Genomic DNA, 18,977 nt, shown 5'->3' with positions numbered 1-18,977 from the left:
GGATAAGAGAATGAAACTTTTCTAGAGCCACCTAACAGATTTCCATGTCAAAATGGGAAATCGAACCCTGGTCTTGAGAGTTATAGCCCAGCCTTAAACAACTACACCATGCTTGCTCTCATGTTTCCTCTAGGAATGTGAAAATTGTTGTTGTGTGCCTTCAAGCAATTTCTGTCTTATGACAATCCTAAAATGAACAATCCTAAAGGGATTTTCTGAGACTGGGAATATATGATTGATTATCAAAGCTCATCCATTGGGTTTTTATATAGCCAAATAGAAAATTCAACCATAGTTTCAACAGTCATCGTCCAATGCTCAAATGACATAATGCTGGTTCTTAACATGAAAAATACTAAAACCTACTCTTTTTTATTACTTTTTAATTTCAGTTTTAAACACATTCACACTAAAGATCCTCCTTTAGTTACATTAATGTATCATAGCTTAACACACCATCCACCTTGCATGTTGATACCAAGTCCAGACAGTGCTCATAGGCTTCCTTTTCAACTGTAAATAATTGTGTCAAAAAGAACTATTCAAAAACACCATTTGATTTTTTTGGACAGTTTATGAGTTGAAATCAGGTCCATATTGTAGAAGGAAAATGTGCCCAGATCTTTGTGATGCCAACTTTATTTCCCAATTCATAGGTGATAAGTTACATTTTTCAGATAGGGCAGTATACCAAAATGAGAGATATTATGGATGGAAATTGCATCGTTTCCCAACATTTTGCAATTTCCACCCAAACCTCTCCCAGCAATAAAGAGATAAGTGTGGCTGTTCTGCAATGCAGTTATAGATTCATAACCTAGAGTTATGGATCAGTAACTGCTCCATATTCAGTAAGTTTATGTAGTCTTACTGTAAGATCTCATATATGTATCCCAAAGCCCACCTTAACAGCCAGCAGCCATATTGGGCAAAAGAGATCTTTTCAACTGTGAATAGGGTTTGAGGGGAATGACATTTCATAGAATTCATTTCCTCCCTTCCCATAAGCAAGTGAGGCTGTGAAAATCAGAAACTGGGGTCCTGTTGCAATTCATTGTCTTAGCCCCATTTGGTGCTGGGATAAGAGGACTAGATATCTCATCCTGCTTGTTCACCAGCTGGCAGTTGAACCGAGCTCTTTCACCTGATGAGGCTGCTGGTTATTTATTTATTTATCGTGTCATCAGCAACCAGACATTTGTATTACTTTTTTAACACAAACAAACAAACAGACAGACAAAACACAGAATTTGCAAGCTTGGTAGTTGATTAAATGTCTTTTGACCAGTATCTGGCCACTTGGAGTGCCTCTGGTGTTGCCGCAAGAAGGTCCTCCATTGTGCATGTAGCAGGGCTCAGGTTGCATTGTAGTAGGTGGTCTGAAGTTTGCTCTTCTCCACCCTCGCATGTCGTGGATTCCACTTTGTAGCCCCATTTCTTAAGGTTGGCTCTGCATCTCGTGGTGTCTGTTCAGCCCCTTCCAAGTCGCCCAGTTTTCTGTGTGCCCGGGTGGAGTCTTTCATTTGGTATCAGTCCTTCATTGAGGTTCTGGGTTTGACCCTGCCACTTTTGGACTCTTGCTTGCTGGAGTGTTCCAGCAAGTGTCACTGTAGATCTTAGAAAACTATTTCTTGATTTAAGTTGTTGATGTGCTGGCTGATACCAAAACAAGGGATGAGCTGGAGATGTCACTGCCTTGGTCCTTTCACTATTGGCTGCTACTTCCCGGGGGATGTCAGGTGGTGCGATACCGGCTAGACAGTGTAATTTCTCCAGTGGTGTAGGGCGCAGACACCCTGTGATAATGCGGCATGTCTCATTAAGAGCCACATCCACTGTTTTAGCATGGTGAGATGTGTTCCACACCAGGCATGCATACTCAGCAGCAGAGTAGCACAGCGCAAGGGCAGATGTCTTCACTGTGTCTGGTTGTGATCCCCAGGTTGTGCCAGTCAGCTTTCATATGATATTGTTTCTAGCACCCACTTTTTGCTTGATATTCAGGCAGTGCTTCTTGTAGGTCAGAGCACAGTCCAGAGTGACTCCCAGTATTTGGATGCGCTGAAATGCTCCAGTGGGATTCCTTCCCAGGTGTTCCTCAGAGCTCGGGATGCTTGTCTGTTCTTAAGGTGTTTTAGATGGATTAGGGATCACTTGGTTTTCCCTGTAATAGGCAGTAAGAGCACCTAGAGCTTCTGTGACCTTCTGTTCAACCATCTCAAAGCTCCCTGCTTGAGCAGTAATGGCATGATCATCAGCATAAATGAAGCTCTCTGTCCCTTCTGGCAGTGGCTGGTCATTTGTGTAGATGTTGCACATGGATGGGGCAAGCACGCTTCCCTGAGGCAGGCTGATCTTCTGCTGGTTATTAAGATGGGCAAGTCTATCATACATAACTAAGAGACAAATGAGAACGTTTTGTAGATGGATACACAACCTTGGATAGATCCTTTACTGTTTTGACTAAAACATGGAGTGGAGACATTCTCTCTTGACATGAAAATCACAGAGCCTCCATTATGTATGCATACTTGGAAATTAGCTGACTTATGAGCTATTTAATGTGTCTGTTCTTTTGAAAAACATGATGTATCCTCTTTCAGAAAATCTAGCATATGAGAATAGCAGCCAGGTTGAAAGGCAAAGTTGTTCTGTTGCATCCCATACCACCTTCTCTGTGGCATTTTTATAATTGAAGAAGGGGAGGAATGTCATTTTGACTGTTTGTTCCAACTGTGTAGGAGTTTCATGCCAACCTGCTCAACAATGGGCCTTAAAACAAAACAAGGTGTTGCGAGATTAGATTCTGTACCCCACGTGCCCTTAGTAACAATATTAAACATGGCTGCGGTGTTTGAAAGGTCTCATGTACAGCAAATTGCCTTTTGAAATTGATTTCAGGGATATTAACTTCCACTAAGACCTTAATTAATTTTTTTGATTCAAGGGACTGTAGTGTCACCAGTAATTACCTGACTAGAGATAGCAAAATTTCATATAAATGTGAATAACATAGACACTTGCAAAGAAATTGAGGTATAGTGGACTCTCCATATCCGCTGGCATTTGGTTACAGGATCCTACCCTTGCACAAAGGGCAAGATGAGACATAGAGCTCCTGAAGTGAACTAGCAAGTACTGCTAGATGTGTGCGTCTTCACTATGAATTGTATTTAGGTAGAGCTATATTTATGCTATCATAGGGCCAGGCTTTAGCCAGGATTTCATTTCGGGGGGGGGGGGGGGCTGATTTTTTTTCAGGGGGGTTTTGGGGGGGGTGAGTTTCGGGGGGGGGTGAGTCTGAGTGAAAGAGGGTCTACCCTAACAAACCTTTTGTATCATTACCCAAATACCCCCATGCATATAGGATATATTCAGTATGGTGATCAGATCATGATATGAATAAACATAACAGTTTAATTAATGCACCAGTAAGGCCTTTTCACGAACCACCATGAGAATTTCGGGGGGGGGGGGGGCTGAAGCCCCTCAAGCCCCCCCCCCGGCTACATGCCTGCATAGGGCTCCAACTTATAGGATTCCGTCATATAAGATTTATTGTGACATACATGGTTGTGAAGCAGAGCCCATTTCATCAGAAGCATGAAGTGTATCCATCAGAGCGAAGTGTATTTCTTTTGTGACATACTGAAAATCTCTATCTGATACAATGGAAAAGAATGAAATTAGTGGCCATGAAATACAAGAGGTCTGCCTTGAGGCATTTCTGTGCAAAGTTCAGAGACAAAAGTTAAGCACAGAGATCACTCCGAGGAGTAGTAATTGAAGATAACACATCCTCCTTGCTTTGCTATGTTAATTTCCTACTTCCAGAGGGAGAGTAACCTTGATCTTGATTGAGCCCTGAACAAATACAGTCAAACCTAATGAGAAATTCCCGTTCAACAATTTCATGTGGCCTCTTTGTCAGTGTTTTCTGTTGAAGAATGCTGTAGTTTACGTTAGCAAAACAATTTGGGCTATCAGAAGAGGGGTTGCGAGGGTTTTTGTTTGAGCACAAGTTTCAAGGTATTTGCGGGAGTGTGTGAGAAGAAGAAATGTGTTGTAATACAGGTTGTGCATCAATTATCCAAAATTCTAGAATACTCCAAAATCTGAAGTTGTCTGCATAGGTGGCCGAGTGATACCTTTGCTTTCTGATGGTTCAGTCTACAAAAACTTTGTTTCATGCACAAATTTGTTTTCAAAAATATAGTGTATAAAATTACCTTCAGGCAATTACTTTAAAATGTATATGGAAAATAAATGAATTTTGTGTTTAGACTTGGATTCAAGTCCCAAGATGAATAATAATAATAATAATAATAATAATAATAATAATAATAACTGGCAAAAGAAGACTCTCCATGGACAGTTCCTGGGAAAAATTGAGAGCCAATTTGACAAAGAAAAAAACATGGCTGTGGCTCACAAATGGGACTCTGAAAAGGGAGACCGATTCAAAGTTTGGACAGCCTTCTTGTTAACGGATGGGAAGGAGTGACAGATTTGGACGTCATCCGCATAGAGATAACACCTCATTCCGAAACTCTGAGACAGAGGGCCTGATTCTGGCAGCCCAAGAACAAGCCATTCGAACCAAATGCCATCAAAGCCAGAATTGAAAAGTCGACAACAGATTCCAAGTGTAGACTCTGCAAGGAAGCAGATGAAACAATAGATCACATCCTCAGCTGCTGCAAGAAGATCATGCAGACAGACTACAAGCAGAGCATAATACTGTTGCTCAGATGATTCATTGGAACGTGTGCCACAAATACCATCAGCCTGCCACAAAGAACTGGTGGGATCACAAGTCTGAAAAAGTTACAGAAAATAAACACGTCAAACTACTCTGGGACTTCCGAATTCAAACAGGAATATATGGCAGTGTAGATAGTGCCTAAAGCTCCATCGACACTACCATTGAAATGCATCTTGAACTGAATTATATGCCAGTGTAAACTCATATAATCCAAATCAATACAGTTCAAACTGCATTGTATGGCACTGTAGATGGGGCTTGAAATGCTACTGCTAGACTCTTCTTGTTTTCTCAGCCCTGAGATTTCTGCTTTATCAAAGAAACCTTTTCAGCAATACCCGGATGGCCCATGCCTGGTTTATCCAAGCATTGAAAAGATTCATGGCACTTGTTTGGTGATGCTACTTTACAGAACGTGTGAACTCCTACACTGCAGGCTATAATAATGTGCCACCTCTGCTATGTCTCTTTGCAACCCCCTACAATCTGTCTTTTTAAAAAGCCATCCTATAACACCAGCGCTTATGTTCTTTAGTGCTGTTCTCTTGGTGCTTTGATACACCCACATATAGGGTTTGGGTTGCATTTTTTAAAAAGGAAACACACAGAAAATCTTCAGAATCTGGCCCCCTTTTTTCTCTGATCTTCTTTGGAAAGAAAATATTTGGGTTTGTTTGTTAGCAAAGATACCCAGCAGTTTGTCCTTATGCCTTTCAGCCTGTTCTCCGAGTAGTAGCGGTTGCCAGAGATTGTGTTCCTTAAAAAAAAAAATTGGTTGCTCTTCTTGCTTCTTGGTGCAAGCAGTACCAGGCTGCTAGTCTGTTACTACCTTCTGGCTCGCTAATAAACCCTCCAGGGTTATAAGATCAGATTTTCAAAAGAAGTGCAAGGCGTTCTCTAGTTATAGGACTCAATTAGCTAATTAAGATGGCAGGGTGGGAAGCAGTTTGAATCGAGATAGTAGAGCAAACACAGGCCTGAGGGCCCGATGCAGCCCTTGGGCTCTTTTCTCAGGTCCTCACCATCCTATACTTCCTACCTTCACTCTTTCCTTCCTCGTTACCTCCGTTCGCCTTTGCCTCCACCTTTCTCCTTCCTTCCTTCCTTCCTTCCTTCCTTCCTTCCTTCCTTCCTTCCTCCCTTCCCTTCTCTTCCCTTCCCTCTTTCATCCCTCCTTCCCTTCCTTCGTTCTATACTTCTCTTCCATCCTTTGGTCTTTTCTTCCCCCCTTTCTTCCCTCCTTCTCTCTTCCCCTCTTTCTCCTTCCTTCCTTCTTTTCTTTTTGTCTTTCTTTCCTTCTCTCTTTCCTCCCTGCCACCCTCCCTTCCCCTTCCATTCCCTTTCCCTTTCTTTCCCTTTCTGTTTCCCTTTCCATTTCCCTTTCCCCTTCCTTCTCTTCCCCCTCCCTTCCCCTCCCTCCCTCCCTCCTGGGGGATGTTTAGCTGGGAGAAGAGAAGGTAGAGAGGGAACACAAGGGCCATGTTTCAAGATTTAAAAGGGTGTCCCATTGAGGGGGCGGAGGACTGATTTTCTGCTGCTCTAGAGACCAGGGCACAAAGGAGCTATGGTTTCAAATGGCAGAGAAGGAGATTTGACTGAAAAGATTAGGAAGAACTTCCTGGAGAGTGGCATAGGCTGCCTTGGAGTGTATTTATTTCTTTATGACATTTCTACCCCGGCCTTCTCACCCTGGAGAGGACACCCAGAGTGTAGTGGAATCTCCTTCTCTGGAGGCTTTTCCGCAGAAGCTATTGGGAGTGCTTTGATTGCACCTTCCTGCATGGCGGGGGTTGGACTGGATGTCCCTTGGAGGTCTCTTCCAACTCTAAAATTATTCTATATCAGGAGTAGGAAATGCGAGATGTAATGGATACACTTTTTGTCTCCCTTCCACCATCTCATCCTGACAAAGGCCAACCCTTTTGGGATCCAAATGTTTCCTGCCTTTCCTTCACTTTCTGTCTCTGAAAGAGAAGGGGAAGGGGAGGAAAGGGCAGGGAGGGGACTTTGGGAGGCCCCCCTCCCTACTGGACTGCCCACCCCATTCTGGCCCACCATGTGGCCCCCAAGTTAGAAAGTTTGCCCATGCCTGTGGTAAAGCATGGGTTTAATGTGTGTTCTAATCTTAAAAATATGAGTTATTAATCTAAGGGTTTTAAGTGGTTTTATGTATTTCAACATTATGTTGGAGGCAAAGAAATTAGTATTCTTGAAGGCTTTCATGGCCGGAATCACAGGGTTGCTGTAGGTTTTTCAGATGGTATGGCCATGTTCTAGAAGCATTCTCTCCTGACGTTTCACTTGCATCTGTGGCAAGCATCCTCACAACCTCTGAGGATGCTTGCCACAGATGCAGGTGAAATGTCAGGAGAGAATGCTTCTAGAACATGTCCATACAACCCAAAAAACCTACAAAACCCCCAAATAAATTAGTGTTTTTTTAGGAGTGGAAGTGATAAAAGTTAGTGTGAAGGGGTACCGCATGTCCCCTCTAAGTGCACTCTTCCAAGCCAAGGTTGAGAACGAGGGCTACGTCTGTGCCTTTAATCTTGACAGTTGCCCATCCCTGATTAAATTTGACATTTTCTTTTTGTGAGAGCCTAGAAAAGTTGCTTTTTTGTGCTACAACTCCCAGAATCCTCCAGACAGCCAGGTCCATGGATAAGGATTAAGCTGACAGGTCCCTTCAACCTTTTCTATTTTTCTTTGCTACCTCGATATGCATGATGCCAAATAATTTCTTCCCACTTGATACAGCACGTAATTATCAACATTAAAAAATTCTGCACTTAAGCAGCACAGAAATAACAAACCCTAAACTACGGAGAAATGTCAGGGAGCAATGATCCTCTTTCTATTATCCTTTACCAAATCACAGCTAAGAAAAAAAAATCTTGTTTGTTTAACCATTGCTCCTGCTAGAGCTATTTTTTGCTTCCGGCGTTAAAGGAAAGGTATATTTAGCTTGGAGAGGAGAAGAGATGACATGATAGCTGTCTTTCTGTATCTGAAGAATACCTGTTCCAGAAAGTAAGGTAACAATCTCATGTTTGTTAATCATTGGCCCGGCTAGATGTATTTTTTTGCTTTCAGCACTGAGTGGAAGATATATTTAGCTTAGAGCAGAGAAGAAGTGACTTAATATCTGAAGGATAGCTGCTCTAGAAAGTAGAACCTGACTCAGTGCTTTGAAATAACAAGAAAAAGAGATTTGGACTAAGCATTAGGAAGAACCATAATGGCTTAGGAAGTTGAGTGTGTTCCATCTGGGGAAGGGGATGATTTAAAACAGACCAGACTTGTTTCCTGCTGCTCTAGAGACTAGGACATGGAGCTATGGCTTCAAACTGTAAGAAAAGAGCTCACACCTTAATATTGCGAAAATCTTCCTGACAGTAAGAACTGAGTGGTGAAATATCCTTCTTTGGAGGTTTTTAAACAGAGATTGAATGTACTGTCGAAGGCTTTCATGGCTAGAATCACTCAGTTCTTGTGGGTTTTTTCGGGCTATATGGCCATGTTCTAGAAGCATTTCTCCTGACGTTTCGCCTGCATCTATGGCAAGCTTCCTCAGAGGTGAGGTCCTCACCTCTGAGGAAGCTTGCCATAGATGCAGGCGAAACGTCAGGAGAAATGCTTCTAGAACATGGCCATATAGCCCGGAAAAAACCCACAAGAACTGAGAGATTGAATGGCCATTTGTCAGGAGTGCTTGGATTTTGTGGCAGGAGTTGGATCAGACGGCTCTGGAGTCTGTTCCAACTCTATGATTCTATGAATGGTGAAATCAATACTGTTAGTTGTTAGGCGATCCCTCGTTGGACGAGTAAGATGGTCTTCCATGATGGGTTTCATTGTGGATTCGTAGGTGGCTGTGAAGCCCTATTCTTGACCCGCATCTTCTCCCACAGTGAAGGCATTGGTTTCCAGGTGGAAGGTGGTCCTGGTCGGGGTTGGCTTGATGCGCCTTCCTCCTGGCACGTTTCTCTCTTTCAACCTCCACTCATGCCTCCTTGAATTCTGCAGCACTGCTGGTCACAGCTGACCTCCAGCTGGAGTGCTCAAGGGCCAGGGCTTCCTAGTTCTCAGTGTCTATGCCAGAGATTTTAAGGTTGGCTTTGAGGCCATCTTTAAATCTCTTTTCCTGTCCACTAACATTCTATTTTCCGTTCTTAAGTTCAGAGTAAAGCAACTGCTTTGGGAGACGGTGGTCAAGCATCTGGACAACGTTGCCAGCCCAGCGGAGTTGATGGCAGAGGACCATCGCTTCAATGCTGGTGGTCTTTGCTTCTTCCAGCATGCTGACGTTTGGCCGCTTGTCTTCCCAAGAGATTTGCAGGATTTTCCAGAGGATATAATGTTGGCAAAAGAGTGGGCTTGTTTTTTGAAGCCCCAGAGAGTAATGCATATCCTAATGGATTCAAATCACAAGGAAAGAATTTGTATAAGCCTATCAGAGCTGTCAGAAAGTAGGGTACATTGCCTTATAACAGAGGTTCTCAACCTGTGGGTCGCAACCCCTTTGGGGGTCGAATGACCATTTACAGGGGTTGGCTGCTTCACCTCCTTTGGGTCCAAAAAGTGGCTCCTCCTCCTCCTCCTCCTCCAGCAGCATGGGGTGGAGAGGAGTCACAGGGAGGAACTTGGAGTAGAGGCATGTATGCATGGAGGGAGAAGGCAAGGAGGTGGTCTCTTTCTCTCTTTCTCCCCTTTCCTTCTCTCCCCTTTTTCTCATCCTTTCTCCCTTGAATTTGGATGTAAGCCAGAATAGGTACATTTCTCAAGTGTAACCCAGCCATATATAATTATATATTTTTCTGTGGTTAATCACTCTGATTTAATTATGTTCAGTTTGTAACAATGAAAACATACCCTGCATATCAGATATTTACATTACAATTCATAACAGTAGCAAAGTAACAACAACAACAACAACAACAACAACAACAACAACAATAGCAACATTCTATTTGTATTTCACTCTATCTCCCCAAGGGGGTCAGGGGGGATCACAGTACACATACGCAGCAAACATTCAATGCCATTTTGGATAGACAGGATAGAAACAGATAGGACAGAAATGAGGTATGTTGTGTCAACATCCAACATTTTTGGCACCTTGGTGGTTGTGCTTGAATCCAGCCACAGGGGGGTGCTGTCACTCCATCCTCTATGACAAAGAGCCATCAGGACTTCTTTCTTCCTTTTGGTCATTGGGCATTTTCTGATTTATTTATTTATACTGTCGTAACCCCCCCCCCCCCTTTTTAGCAGTATGTAATTTCTCTACTTACAGCTCAAGTAGTTTTCAAACAGTTATAAACCAATTTTCCTACTTCTAACAGACCTCACTACCTCTGAGGATGCTTGCCATAGATGCAGGTGAAACGTCAGGAGAAAATGCCTCTAGAACATGGCCATATAGCCCGGAAAAACCTACAACAACCCAGTTTTCAAACTGCTTAGGACAACAGTAAGCTGGGCTGACAGTAAGGAGCTCATGCTGACCTGGGGCTTATGAAGTATCAACAAAAATAATTTTATGGTTGGGGGGTCACCACAACATGAGGATCTGTATTAAAGGGTTGTGGCATTAGGAAGGTTGAGAACCATTGCCTTATACGGTGGTAGACTCTCCTTGTTTGGAGGTGCTTAAACAGAAGTTGGTTGGCCATATTTTGGGAGTGATTAAGTTGTGAAGTCCTTCGTGGCAGATTGAGTTTGGACTTTGAAGGATATCTATGAAGGAAGATCATGAAGTCTAAAGGTCACTGAATACAAAAGTTAGGATTATCTCATGTCATCGCATTTCCACTTTCTAAGTTTGGTTGTGAAAGCTGAGAGGAATAAAATCAACTCCTTTTAAAATAGGGCTGGACAAATGTTCTAAAAATACTATGTTGTTGTTGTTCATTTGTTCAGTCGTCTCCAATTCTTCGTGACCTCATGGACCAGCCCACGCCAGAGCTCCCTGTCGGCCGTCACCACCCCCAGCTCCTTCAAGGTCAGTCCAGTCACTTCAAGGATGCCATCCATCCATCTTGCCCTTGGTCGGCCCCTCTTCCTTTTACCTTCCACTTTCCCCAGCATAATTGTCTTCTCTAGGCTTTGATACTATACTATGGATACTATAGACTTCTAAAAAGATATATAAATAGTTAATTGAGAAAATAAGGGGCCATAAATACTCTAAAGTCACCAGATCCCATCTGGGTTTAGAAATGAAACAAGGTTAGCCTAGGTTAGTACTTCAGTGGGAGACCACCAACAAATGCTGAGTACTATGGGCTGTATTTCAGAGGAAGGAACTTGCAAAACCACCTCTGAGCATTTCTTTCTTAAGAAAATGTAGTGAAATTCATGGGGTCACCATCAGTCAACTGACAAATTGAAGTCACACACACAACAATTAGCAAATTTTAAGAGCTCCTTTTATTTTGAAATATCTCTGAGATATTATTAAAACTCAAAAAGGATAAATTATTGCAGTCAAACATTTTTTCCTGTGTATTTCCTGTGTATTCAAGCATGTTACCATAAATCTGACATCCATAAATGTTGAGCTTTAGAAAATTAGAGCTACACAATATACAGCTTAAGAAAGAAACGCTTAATGGGACTCCTACAGACTGACATGAATTTAAAATAACAAGTAAAATTAGTGTAAAATGAACATTATTCCCACTCTATCATCAGATTTTAAAATGCTTCTAAGAACAGCCAGAGGGGGAAAAATGACAGGTCTTTTAACAGAAAAGTGTTATTTAAATAATTTCACGATGGCTATGTTTTTCAGTACAGTAAGCCCATCACTTTAGCGGGGGTTAGAGGTGAACATTGGAAAATCCACAAATAAAATAAAATAAAATAGTTTCTTCACAGTTTTTTTTTTTGTTGTGTCAGGAGCGACTTGAGAAACTGGTGTGAGAGAATTGGCCGTCTGCAAGGACGTTGCCCAGGGGACGCCCGGATGATTTGTTGTTTTTATCATCTTTGTGGGAGGCTTCTCTCATGTCCCCACTTGGGGAGCTGGAGCTGACAGAGGGAGCTCATCCGCCTGTCTCCGGATTCGAACCTGCGACCTGTCGGTCTTCAGACCTGCCGGCACAGGGATTTAACCCACTGCGCCACCGGGGGCTCCTCTTCACAGTAGAACACCCCTCTCTAGGGATCTCTAGGTCTTCCCCGGTGACTCTATGGGAAACCTCTGATGGAAGTTGACTACAGGAGCATGCCAGAGGACCTGGAGTTATTTTTTAGAAAGAACATTTTAATGAAATCCACCAAGGACCCAATCCATGAATAATCAAACTTGCAAAAGTTAAACCTTTAAATGTGGATGGCCAGCTCCATTATTTTAAGTTCAGATGGGAGCAGTATAACATCTATTTTCCAAGTAAGTTTCACCTGTTGCAATTTTCCAAAGCAAGCTAATGCAGGTGCTCTCTTAACCTCATTAGATCAAGTGAAAGGTATATATCATCTTTCTATGACACTGTTCTCACATATCGTCGTAATATTGGAACAGCCACCATTGATCCGTTATACTGTTTCTCGGTGGAAATGTAATATTTTCTCCTTCTCAACTACTGTTTTGCTTGCTTTTGTTACTGTTGCTCACCTACAGTCTGTAGAAATTGCCATTAAGGACTGTTTTCATCTTTGGTAGCCATTCCACCATATCATCCTGTTTTGCCAAAGGCAGGAGGCCCTGCTTTCGGTCCCATCGGCCTCGCAAACACGTCTGGTGGGGACAAGGGACAGGGCCTTCTTGGTGGTTTCTTTTTTCTTTTTGGTCGTGTCAGGAGTGACTGCAAGTCGCTCCTGGTGTGAGAGAATTGGCCGTCTGCAAGGACGTTTCCCAGGGGACGCCTGGATGATTTGATGTTTTTATCATCCTTGTGGGAGGCTTCTCTCATGTCCCCGCATAAGGAGCTGGAGCTGATAGAGGGAGCTCATCCGCCTCTCCCCGGATTCGAACCTGCGACCTGTCGGTCTTCAGTTCTGCCGGCACAGGGGTTTAACCCACTGTGCCACCGGGGGCTCGTTTCTTGATGGTGATTCCCCACTTGTGGAATTCACTCCCCAGCAAGATTAGATCAGCATCCTCCCTCCTTTCCTTTAGGAAAAAACTGAAATTGGGGTTTTGAAACCAGGCTTTTGGCTAGCAGGCACGACAGCACTTTGGACATTGAACTGGACCATATGATTTTTATGATAATGGAAACGGATATATGACTGTATATTTAAATGTTATTGTTTTTAATCTATTGTGTATTTATGGTTTTACATTGTTGTTGTATTGTGATATTGCGACATTGAATTGTTGCCAGTGTTAGCCGCTCTGAGTCCCTCCTCGGGGGTTGAGAAGAGGGTTGTAGAAATGTTGTAAATAAATAAATAACTTTGGACTTTTACACAATAAGTGGAGCCCTCGGTGGTGCAATGGGTTAAACCCTTGTGCCAGCAGGACTGAAGACTGACAGGTCGAAGGTTCGAATGTGGGGAGAGCGTGGATGAGCTCCCTCTGTCAGCTCCAGTTCCCCATGGAGGGACATGAAAGAAGCCTCCCTCAATGATGGTAAAACATCAAAACATCGGGTGTCCCCTATTATTATTATTATTATTATTATTATTATTATTAATTATTAAACTTTATTTATACCCCGCTACCATCTCCCCAAGGGGCTCGGTGCGGCTTACATGAGGCTGAGCTCACAATACATCAATACAAGCAATAACAACAACAGTAAAACAAATTAAATAAAACTCATAACAAAAAAGCAATATACAATGACAATAATACAAGACACAATTAAAATCTATGGCTGAGCCAAATGCAGTCAAAGTTAAAAATAATGCTAGGCATGAATAAGGTAAGAGAAATGGGGCGTTAGTAATCCTATATCAATGTAAAGTGCACTTGGAGGGCACAATGCTGAGAATTCATTATTCTGGGAAGGCACACTGGAACAACCACATTTTCAGGCTCCTCCTAAAGACTGCCAGAGTTGGGGCATGCCTGATGTCCTTGGGAAGTGAATTCCAGAGTCGAGGGGACACCACTGAGAAGGCCCTCTCCCTCATCCCCACCAGTCATGCCGCGATGGAGGTGGGAGTGCAAGGAAGGCCTCTCCAGATGAACGAAGAGATTGTGTGGGATCGTACACAGAAATGCGGTCACGCAGGTAGGCAGGCCCCAAACCGTTCAGGGCTTTGTAGGTCCCCTAGGCAACATCCTTACAGATGGTCAATTCTCTCACACTAGAAGTGATTTAGAGTCTCTCAAGTCGCTCGTGACACACACACACACACACACACACACAAATACAATAAGTATATTTAAGAGGCATAAGAGATTCATTAACTAGAAAACCAATTTGCAAATTTTAGGCAAAGCTGTAAAAGAAACCACAAGAAGAGTGGTGGCACCAGACACAGACTGGAATTCAGCATGGAAAGGTGCCAATAGCATACATGTGCTATCCTCATTCCAAAATGTCTTTCTTTAGTAAAAACATTTTGATGCATTGTTCCTTTCACTTTATGTCCATTAGATTCTCCTTTGAGGATGTTAGACCTTTTCCATATTGACCAATACCTTTTCAACTATCAGGCCCCCACAACTGTCATGTATACAGAACGTGGGACAATGTGCGACAAAGATTAAGCTTGTTAAAGTACATGATCTCATTAGCCTCTTGGCCAAATCCTTCCATTAAAGAGCGTGAGTGTTCTAGCTATGTTATTAAATTTGGCCGTGTACGTCCTCATTAATTACACTGAACTAGGACTCTCTTGAAAGGAAACCGTGCTACACTTTGGAAGATATTGTGATAAAACAGTGGGATATTAATTTGATAGAAGCCCATTGAGGAGCTTCTTTGTTAATTCCTGGTGTAATTCTTAATTATTTGTAAGGATTTGTTAACAGCATGTGCAGAACAACTCCATCGCTCTTGCGAAGAGTGAAAAACTCTGTGTGTGTATGTGCGTATCTGTATATCTAATGGAACAGCTGTCAATCATTCTGGATTCTTTCATGGGCCATCTGTTTGCTACTTTGAAGATTGACAAGTCTGTATCAAAGAAGAAACAATGTGAATACAGATTGTTTCAAGGATGTTCGTTGATGTTGATTTTTTAAAAACAAAATACACAAATTGGAAAATTAAATAAATAAGCTCCATTGCATTTCATTCCTTTTCATATCAGAATAAAGGGAAGCGAAATGAATTCAGTGAGAAATTATAATGTCTTATGTTCCTTAATTTCCAATTGCTTTCCGATAGAGGCATAGTTTGAAACTACATATAAAAATGAGAGAAAGGTCTGAAAAAAGGTTGGGAAGCAGTGAAACTGACAAGTAATAAACAGAAGCTTATAAAACAGTTACTCTTTGTCCCAGTTGCTTGCAAGCCTTGGCAGGATTGATTCCCTTGGTAGTAATAAGAACCTTGCAAATCTCACTCCAAGAACACATAATACCCCAAAGTTACAGGCAGACGAGGAATCTCTCATTTCAACCCAATGGGGAAATGAAAATGAACGAACTCATAACAAACAAAATAAAAAAAATGAAATGAATACTAAGTCAAACAAATGGGCTGAGAGTAGGGGAGGAAATGTTGAAGAAAGAAATGAATGGGAAAATAAAAGTTTTTTTGTAGCTCATCTACAGCATTCTTCTGTAGATCAGCTTGTCTATGTGAGTGGGTCTTCCTGTTTTGTTCAATTTATGGTAACCTGAACATGAGGTTTTATTGACAACATTTTTTCAGAGTGAGTTTGCTTCTATTGCCTTCCCTTTGAATTCAAGAGAGTATTACTTGCTGAAGCCACCCAGTGGGTTTCACGGCTGAGTGGGGATTTGAACCCTGCTCTCCAGAATCCAACTCTTAAATCATAGACTATGCAGGCTCATATACACTATTTACCTCTTTATATAGCTTATTTTCAAATGGTGCCGCCTCAAGCCATTGTTGTTTATTTGATCAGTCACTTCCAACTCTTCATGACCTCATGGACCAGCTCATGCCATAACTCCATGTCAGCCGTAGCCACCCCCAGCTCCTTCAAAGTAAAGCCAGTCACTTCAAGGATAACATCCATCCATCCACCTTGTCTTTGGCTGGCCCCTCTTCCTTTTCCCCCAGCATCATTGTCTTCCCCAAGCTTTCCTGTCTTCTCATTATGCAGCCAAAGTTCTTCATCTTTGCTTCGAATACCCTTCCCTCCAGTGAACAGTTGGGCTTTATTTCCTGGAGTATGAACTGCTTTGATCTTCTTGCGGTCCAAGTCATTCCCAGAATTTTCCTATAGCACCACCGTGCAAAAGGATCTCTGTGCTGGTACAGCTGTACCAGAAGCTCCCACTTTATTTTCCTTGTATTAAGTGTTTGCTTGCAGCCCAAGGCTTGGGACTCTGCAGAAGGGTGGCTTCCTGTTAAAGTTTGCAGTTACAGGGCAGGCCCCCTGTCCATCATCGTTAAATTTGGTTCCGCCCCCTGTTCAGGACAATTGAGAAGGGAAGGGAGCCATTTTCAGTCAGTCTCAGCAAGGAAAGTCAATGTACTGGACGCGTACAGACATCTCCTGTACAAAGGCTTCAACCCTTAAGACCTCTCGGGGGACAACAGTCTTAAGAGCAAAATGATTCCCAGGGAAAACAGCCCTAAAGCTCTCAGGAATTTTGGAGGGAAAAACAGCTTTGAACATCTAAGAACTCCAGCTGAACTGATTACAGGCCTACTGGTAGGTCCACTCAGTGCTTTGAGATGCATATCAACCCGGTAGTGGAGCCCACATCAGTTAGGTTTAGGATCACAGTTAGCCTGGGAGAAGTTTGGAAAGGGATTTTCCTTTAGAGTAAAAGTAACAGTTAGAAGCCACCAGTTGCACAAAACCTGGAAGCATTTGTTTAATCTTTTGAAGAAAAGAAGTTTTTGTTGATTGTTCACCAATAAAAGAATCTGTTATATTTTACAAGCCCTCTAGAGACTGTTTATGGTGAAAATCCTTAAGAATTTATCTTCGGGGGCCTCTGGCTTCCCGCTGGGCTAAAGTTGCACATCCTGTTTTAAAAGCAATTCATTTCAAGCCCAGCGTGCAACAGAACAATCTCTCTTCCTTTGCTCAGCCTTCCTTATGGCCCAGCTCTTTCATCCATAAGTTACTATGAGGAATACCATTGCTTTAACTATGCGGATCTTTGTTGTCAGTGTGATGTCTCTACTCTTAAGTATTTTATTGAGATTGGTCATTGCTCTCCTCCCAAGAAATAAACATCTTCTGTTTTCCTGGCTGCAGTCTACATCTGCAGTTAACTTTGTGCCTAGAAATACAAAGTGTGTCCCCGCCTCCATGTTTTCTCCCTCTATTTGCCAGTTATCCATCAGTGTGGTTGCCATTATCTTGGGGTTTTTATGGTTAACTGCAACCCAGCTTTTGCTCTTTCTTCTTTCACCTTGGTTACAATGCTGTTCGGCTCCCACTCACTTTCGGCCATCAATGTGATATCATCAGCATATCTAGGGTTGTTAATGTTTCTTCCAGAAATTTTAACTCCAGCTTTGGATTCATCAAGCCCTGCATGTCACATGATGTGTTCTGCATACAAGTTGAATAAGTTGGGCGAGAGTATACAACCCTTTCGCCTTTCCCAATCTTGAACCAGTCTGTTGTTCCATGGTCAGTTCTTACTGTTGCTACTTGGTCATGATACAGATTCCTCAGGAAACAGCCATAATATTGACCAAATAGGAAATTTGATTGCATCCAAACAGTGGTGAGGACAATGTGATATTAATATAGGAAGAAATATCAAAATGGGTTGGGTTTTTTTTGTTTTGTTAAAATGAGCTTGTGTAGTTCCTTGAACCAAAGGCAGAACTAAATACAATTTATAATCAGAAATCTCTACATCTCTTCAATTACAGTGTAATTGTTACAAAATGCATTCCAAAGAAAATATGGAGAAACATATACCTTTCAAAGTGAGTGCAATCTTTGGTCAGTGGGGAAATATATACAAATCAACACAGGATGATATTCCATTTTCTATGTGAGCAGCAGGAAACTTGCATCTGGTGTAGCTAGAAGGTAGGATAGAGTTTTTTTGTAAAAGCTTGATTTGCATTTAGAAAGTGAAAAAGGAGGGGAAAACCAGACCTAAAAAGGTGTGGAAAAATAAGGAGAAAAGGGTGAAAGGGCAAAAGAAAAAGCAACAGCAAAGTAGTGGTGTCCAGGTAGAGTAATAGTATGCCCATTGCATCTCATTTTCATCATCCCAGCCATCAATCAAGTCTATCATCAGCAAAAAACCCATCACTTTACTAACAACCATAATACATCAAACTGCTTTAGTTTTGCACACATTGAGATTTCAATGAGTACAGCTGTCACAGATAAATAGAGGGTGAGTAACAAAATAATAAATAGAATGCTTATATTAAGTAGCAAATAAAGTACTAACACGATAAAAATAAATATGAGGAAACAATCAAGGACAGTTGTGTGGCATAGTAATGTAGCAGCTGCCTGATCTAGTTAGACAGGAAGTACACCCATGTTTACTACACTGGCAGATACACAATTAGTTGCATGATTAGAAATATCATTGTCTTTGTCATCATCATCCTGTCCACTTCCTAACTTTGGGAATCATGGATGCTTACAGTTTAACAATACAGCATGACCCCTGTATCTAAGGAATAGTCTGTGTGGTTTCACTTACCTGCATCTGAAAATTATATTCTCTATAAACATTTTATGGGCTCCAACATTGTTTTATGAAATACTTTTGCTGGAAGTTGGCCATAAAGTTGCACTTAGAACCTAGAAATGTTAGCAAGGCCTTCCCTCTGGGCATTTTAGGCCCACAAGACCTATTATGTGGTGTGATTCACACTGAAACCCCTAAAATGCTAGAAGGTGTCCTCTCTAAGCATTTTCTAGGTCCTATTATGCTTCTGCTGGAAGTCATTCATTTCAATATGCTGTTATCTGTAGTTTCACATTTCCACAGTAAGTACACTAACATATCCCCTACAGATATGGGGGTTGTACTGAACATATGAAAACATAATCAAAGTGAGAATTACAATGTATTACAATGGAATTAAACTATTCACAGTATTAAACTATTCACAGTACCCATGGCAAAATAAAATTCAGTTAAAAACAGTTAAGTACAATACAGCACCCTTTAGGT

General features: G+C 41.9%; 1 protein-coding gene across 14 annotated transcripts in view; it reads left to right on the top strand.

Moving 5' to 3' along the window:
* The window catches only part of DLG2 (discs large MAGUK scaffold protein 2), a 1,355,349-nt gene that overhangs the window by 523,415 nt on the left and 812,957 nt on the right, over positions 1-18,977 (top strand). The window contains exon 1 of one of the 14 annotated variants that reach the window (XM_067466506.1): positions 15,450-15,455. The exons of the other annotated variants lie outside the window; for them this stretch is intronic. The gene's annotated coding sequence lies outside the window, so the exon portion shown is untranslated. Of the gene's footprint in view, positions 1-15,449; positions 15,456-18,977 lie in introns of those variants that run through there. 14 annotated transcript variants of the gene reach the window in all.

This window comes from Anolis sagrei, chromosome 3, assembly GCF_037176765.1.
Source record: "Anolis sagrei isolate rAnoSag1 chromosome 3, rAnoSag1.mat, whole genome shotgun sequence".
Classification (NCBI taxonomy): domain Eukaryota; kingdom Metazoa; phylum Chordata; class Lepidosauria; order Squamata; family Dactyloidae; genus Anolis; species Anolis sagrei.
Note: the sequence above shows the minus strand (reverse complement) of the source record. Positions and strands in the feature narration are given on the sequence as shown.